Source organism: Cetorhinus maximus, chromosome 28 (genome assembly GCF_964194155.1).
Source record: "Cetorhinus maximus chromosome 28, sCetMax3.hap1.1, whole genome shotgun sequence".
In the NCBI taxonomy this organism is placed as follows: Eukaryota; Metazoa; Chordata; class Chondrichthyes; order Lamniformes; family Cetorhinidae; genus Cetorhinus; species Cetorhinus maximus.
Window position 1 is genome coordinate 2,033,497 of NC_135906.1, and position 6,269 is coordinate 2,039,765.

General features: G+C 51.3%; 1 non-coding gene across 1 annotated transcript; it reads right to left on the reverse strand.

Moving 5' to 3' along the window:
- Positions 1 to 1,686: 1,686 nt before the first annotated feature.
- On the reverse strand, positions 1,687 to 1,849 carry LOC144669186 (U1 spliceosomal RNA). Its single transcript, XR_013573622.1, has one exon. It is a non-coding gene; the product is annotated as a U1 spliceosomal RNA (small nuclear RNA).
- Between the last annotated feature and the right edge of the window lie 4,420 nt (positions 1,850 to 6,269).

The window sequence follows — 6,269 nt, forward strand, 5'->3', positions numbered from 1 at the left end:
GTGTTTGATATTTCGAACTGCAGTGACATTCCCGACAAGATGAGTTAAAGTTTTAACCTTAACCAGAAAATGGCTGAAACATTGTTTTCCTGGGATGAACACGTCAAAGGACAGGAAGAATCAGAAAGTTGTCCTGCCCTGGGATTAACATATCAATGGACAGGCCTCCTGGGGAGCAGATTGAGAGACATCCCAACATGCCAGGGGTGGAGTCTGCAAACTGCTCATTCAGGATATACCTGGCTAGGAACCCAATCCGAAAACCGCCTCCAGAGTGCGGAGCTAGTCCCCACTCTGGTTTAATGTGCGTGTGTGTTCCCTCTGTCTCAATCTGCTTTATAACTCTTTGACTTGTTTGTATTTGGATGTTGCTGAGTTGTAACTGAGAGTGAATCATTGGCTCTTGCGTTATTTTGTTTGAAAATGTTCTTTGCTCTCTGTTTTAATGGAATTAATTTTCTCCCCCACCCCTCAAAGAATTTTTATTTTGAAACCTGCAATCTGAAGATCCAGACTGGGACAAGGACTCTTCTTCTTCAGGAGTTTCCTGAGACCTTCTCCAAGGCCGTGCCCCATGGGCCCACGTGAGTTTGTGTCCGTTTCTTACCCTGAGATTTAATTTCCTCTCCGGGACCCTGGTTTTCGGTGGCTCCGGTTAACCAGTTCCTGTTGGACTGCGGGCCTGGAGTTTCAAAAAGAAAATCCTGGGGTTAAAGTAGCCCAGCCTTGCAATCCAAAACTTACATGTTAGCCTCCAGTGTGTGAGGAACAGGAGCCCCACAAGAGGAAATGAAAAGTCCTAAAGTGAAGCTGCCTAAAATCTTGTTATAATTCAGGGACAATGCGTGTATTTTGGGCTGTGCGATCATTCTGACGGTTAAACGGGATTCCCGGTGGTCATTTTACTGAGGGTTTAGGTTTCTATCTGCCTTTCTCCAGTTTTCTTTCTGTTTATTTCTTCGCTTTGCGCTATTTAAGCCTTCAAGGAATAATCACAGGTGAATTGATGGGCCTACAGCAGGGCAAGTGAGCTGCAGAAGGGGCAGGGAAAGACTTTACACATGGGGAGAGGGGGCAGGAGTTTCAGAAGGTAGGAGTGACAGAGGGGGCTGATCAAGGGGGAGATTATACAGAGGGGGAGGGAGGCTGCTGTTCGTTTCGGAGGGGGATAATTAGAATGAACATGGGGACAGGGTGCTTGTTCATGTTTGAAATAGTGAGGGGTCGCTGCTACATGTTTTAAATGGTGAATGCATATGAGTTAATAGCTGATATGAGTTTGTATTTATACAGACGTCCAGATAGATAGGGGGTGGGGCGGTGCTGGGAGTGCGGGGACTGTTGTGATGGTGGGTTGGGTGTTAGATGGGGGTTGTTTGAGAGAGATTTTTGAGTGGGCAAACGCGGGGTTAAAAATGGCGCGAGTAATTTGGCGGCCACGAAACAAACGGTCTGGCGAAAATGATGCATAGATGGAATAATTGTCGGCTGATAATGACAGGGAGGAAAAGAATGGGGGTTGGATAATATTTGCGAGGAGGAAAGAAAAAGCTAAATAACCAGTACAGTATAGATTTTGAAGAGCACACATTGGGGGTTATATATTTCTTTTTTCAGAAAAGGTTGCTGACAGGAAATAGAAGAGAAAATGAAAGATATGATGAAATCTATTTTTTGAATTGTGAATCGGGGAGAGCGCAAACGCAGTCCCCCACTACCACAAATTTTACAGTCGAGTATCCCGCATTTGGGGACATCGCAGGCGTCAGCACACCCGAAGTGCAATGGGCTAGCATCGTCCTGGGAGAACCTTTTTTTTTTGCAAAAATATACTTTATTCATAAAATATCTTCAACCACATTCCAAACTATTTCAAAAACACCATTACAAGGGTACAATCCGGTTCAACTTTAACAAAATGTATCACCAGGTGCATCAGTACAAACAATATTACAATCATTTACAGGCTTTCACTTTGAGCTGTACAGCCCGAGGGGCTCTAAACAGTTCCCAGTCTCTCGGTGCGCTGTGGCAGAAAGGTCTTAGACAGCGGCCCTTCCCCATTGCGCTTTTGCAGCAGCTGCCCCAAGCTTTAGTGCGTCCCTCAGCACGTAGTCCTCGGCCTTGGAATGTGCCAGTCCGCAACACTCGGTCGGGGACAACTCTTTGCGCTGGAAGACCAACAAGTTTCGGGCAGACCAAAGCGCGTCTTTCACCGAGTTGATGATCCTCCAGCTGCAGTTGATGTCTGTCTCGGTGTGTGTCGCTGGGAACAGCCCGTAGAGCACAGAGTCCTGTGTCACAGAACTGCTCGGGATGAACCTCGACAGCAACCACTGCATCTCTCTCCAGATCTTCTTTGCAAAGGCACCAACTACAAGGATGTGAACAACGGTCTCATACCGACCACAGCCACCTCGAGGGCAACATGCCAAGGGGGTGAGACTCCTGACTTTGACAGTCTGCTCGGGGAACCATCCCACAGGGTCCACCCTCTCCTTTTCCCTCAGGGCCTCTAAGACGTTACGTGCTGACCACTGCCTGATGGACTTGTGGTCAAAGGTGTTTTTCTGCATCAATTTTTCCACCAGGGACAGGTGGTACGGCACGGTCCAACTACTTGGAGCGTTCCGCGGCAGCGTGGCCAGACCCATCCTTCGCAACACCGGGGACAGGTAGAACCTCAGCACGTAGTGACACTTGGTGTTTGCGTACTGAGGGTCTACGCACCGCTTGATGCAGCCACACACAAAGGTGGCCATCAGTATGAGGGCGATGTTGGGCACGTTTTTTTCCCCTTTATCTAGAGGCTTGTACATCGCGTCTCTGCGGACACGATCCATTTTCGACCTCCAGATAAAGCGGAAGATGGCTCGAGTGATCGCCACCACGCAGGAGTGTGGAATGGGCCAGACCTGCGCCACGTACAGCAACAGCGAGAGTGCCTCACACCTGATGACCAGGTTCTTACCCGCAATGGAGAGGGAGCGTCGCTCCCACATGCCCAGTTTCCTTTTCACCATAGACACTCGCTCCTTCCAGTTTCTAACGCATGCCCTGGTCCCTCCGAACCATATCCCCAGCACCTTCAGGCCGTCAGCCCTGACAGTGAAGGGGACAAAGGATCGGTCAGCCCAGTTCCCAAAGAACATGGCCTCGCTCTTCCCACGATTTACCTTGGCTCCCGAGGCCAGTTCGAACTGGTCGCAAATGTGGATCAGTCTGCGCACCGACAGCGGATCCGAGCAGAAGACGACGACATCGTCCATGTACAGGGAGGCTTTTACCTGAGTGCCTCCACTGCCTGGGATCGTCACTCCTCTTATGCCCGGATCCTTCCTGATGGACTCGGCCAAAGGTTCTATGCAACACACGAAAAGAACAGGCGAGAGAGGTCAGCCCTGCCTGACTCCAGATTTAATCGGAAAGCTATCTGTTTCCCACCCATTGATTGAGACTGCGCTACTGATGTTAGTGTAGAGCAGTTGGATCCAATATCGAATTCCCTCCCCAAACCCCATTTTGGAAAGCACATCCACCACGTAGGTGTGCGATATTCTGTCAAAGGCCTTCTCCTGATCCAGGCTGATGAGGCAAATGTCCACACTCCTATCCTGCACATAGGCAATCGTATCCCTGAGCAGCGCCAGGCTGTCAGAGATCTTCCTGCCTGGCACAGTGCAGGTCTGGTCATGGTGTATCACCAATTCCAGAGCGGATTCGACCCGATTGGCGATGACCTTGGACAGAATCTTATAGTCCACATTCAACAGTGAAATGGGTCGCCAAATTCTAATTTCCTCCCTTTCTTCCTCGTGCTTGTAGATGAGGGTGATGATGCCTTTCCTCATGGATTCTGACATGCTGCCGGCCAGGAGCATACTCTCGTACACTTCTAGTAGGTCTGGGCCCTTCCAGTCCCACAGAGCCAAATACAACTCCACCGGCAAGCCGTCGCTTCTGGGGAGATTTACTCTTCTCGAAGGACTCAAGGGCCTAAGTCAGTTCGTCAGGAGTTCGCGGTTTGTCAAGCCTCTCCCGTGTACTGTCGTCTAAGACCTCCGTGATAGAGGACAAGAAGGACTGGGAGGCCGTGCTGCCCGTGGGCTTCACGTCATACAATCCGGCATAAAACGATTTGCTGATCCTCAAAATGTCGGACTGCGCTGACTTTACTGAGCCGTCTTCTTCCTTCAGGCTGCTGATCACAGAGCTCTCTCTCTGTACCTTTTCGAAGAAGAAACGTGAGCACGTCTCATCCTGCTCCACGGAGCGCGCTCCGGAATGGAAGATGTTCTTGGAGGCAAAGGGCTAGGCTTGCTGGCTCTTCACCTCTTAGAGTTCCTCCTTGACATCGACCCCCACCGACTGCAGCCGGAGCAGATTCTGCATGTATTTCAGGAGTCGGGACATTTCCCTCTGTTCCTTTCTAGCTTTCTGGGTGCCTTTGACGATGAAAAACCTCTTGATGTTTCCCTTGATCGCTTCCCACCAGTGTGTCAGGGACTCAAAGAGGGGTTTCATGGTTCTCCAACCTTTGTAATCCCTCTTGAGCTCCTCAATGTTCTCTGGGGTCAGCAGTTGCACGTTTAGCTTCCATGCCCCCCTGCCCACCCTCTGGTCTTCCTCTAAGTGACAGTCAACCAGTAGGAGGCAGTGGTCAGAGAACACCGGCTTGACATCGGTGGATCTGACTGCGAATGCGCGGGACACAAACAGTTAGTCTATCCTGAAACGGATGGACCCGTCTGGTCGCGACCGGGTGTATCTATGCTGTGCTCAGTCTGCAGGGTTGCTGAAGACGTCGTGCAGCTTGGCATCCTTAACTGTTTCCATCGGGGATCTGGACGTAGCGTCCAACCTTCTGTCGGCCCTGCCGGATCGTCCAGCCGCATCGATGTTGCAGTTGAAGTCACCGCCCACAATGACCGGCCTGGACGTCACCAACAGCAGTGGGAGCTGCTGAAAAACCGCCAGCCGGGCGGTCTTTTGTGCCGGGGCATACACGTTAATTAACCGGAGTGGAGCATTCTTGTACATTACTTTTGCTACGAGGAGGCACCCACCCATGACCTCCTTAACCTCGGAGACAGTGAAGTTGCCTCCCCGCAGCAGAATACCAAGGCCGGAGGAACGAGAGTCGTATCCGTCCGATCAGATCGATGGCCCGTATGACCACCACCGTGACCATTGTCTGTAGTAGCTGAGGTGCGGTATCGCACACTCCTGCAGAAACAACAGGTCAGCTTTGACCTTGGCAAGGTAATCCAAGGTCGCTACACATCGCGTAGTTGATTTAATGCTATGCACATTTATGGATACCATCTTTACACCCATTTTAAAGCATTTAGTCTCTTACCAAACCTGTTGCCTCTGAGAGTCCCAGGCCTTTGGTCTGCTCCTGCATACCCATAGTGTTTACAAATTGCCTCACTTTGGATGGGCTGAGGAAACTGTCCTGAACATCCCCATTGGCAATGTTCTGCTCAGGTGGCATCTGGGGTTCGAGCAGAGAATGGGATTTGAAATGTCCTCTGTTGGAGAAGCTTCTCCAATCCTCTCCCTCTCTGGGGCGTTGCTACTCCCGGCTTCCCGGAGCTGGGGTGCGCTGAGCGCCTCACTGCTCGGGCTGGGATGCGCTGGCCTCTTCGGGTTGTGGGCAAAGTTGGGGTGCGCTGGTCTCCTCATTGTCTCCAATGTTCTGGAGCTCAGGTGTCTCGTCCTCCAACTCCCTAGAGCTTTGCCGCTTCTTCTGCAGGTGTCGCCCAGGCACTTCTTCGTCCGAAGAGCAGCTGCCCTTGTTATCCGTGTCGGATGGGAGACGCCTCTTGCCTCTTGTCTGGGAAGTGGCTTGGTCCCTTCTTCCTTTTGGCTCTCTTCACCAGCTGCCACTCCCCCTGCTGATTTTCCGCTGCTTCCTCCTCCTCCATTGATTCGCTCTCCTGAGGAGTGGGAGGTTCAGGGGGCAGTGCTGTTGATCGGTTGTCTGCTGCCTCAATCTTTTCCTCCACCTTGTCTCTCCCTGTGTCCTCCTTTGTCCCCTTGTTTTCACTGGGGGCCATGGTGGTTGGAGTGTTGCAAGTGTCCTTGGTAGTGGTGACTCGAAGCATTTCTGCTGCTTCCCCCTCTTTGGCTTTGGCTGCCTGTGCATAATTGAGGCAGCGTTTGGGGCAGGTCCTGTAGAGGTGAGCTGCCTCGCCACACAGGTTGCAGCTCTTAGTCTGTTTGCAATCCTTTGTCTGGTGCCCTTCCTGTTTGCAGTTCTTGCA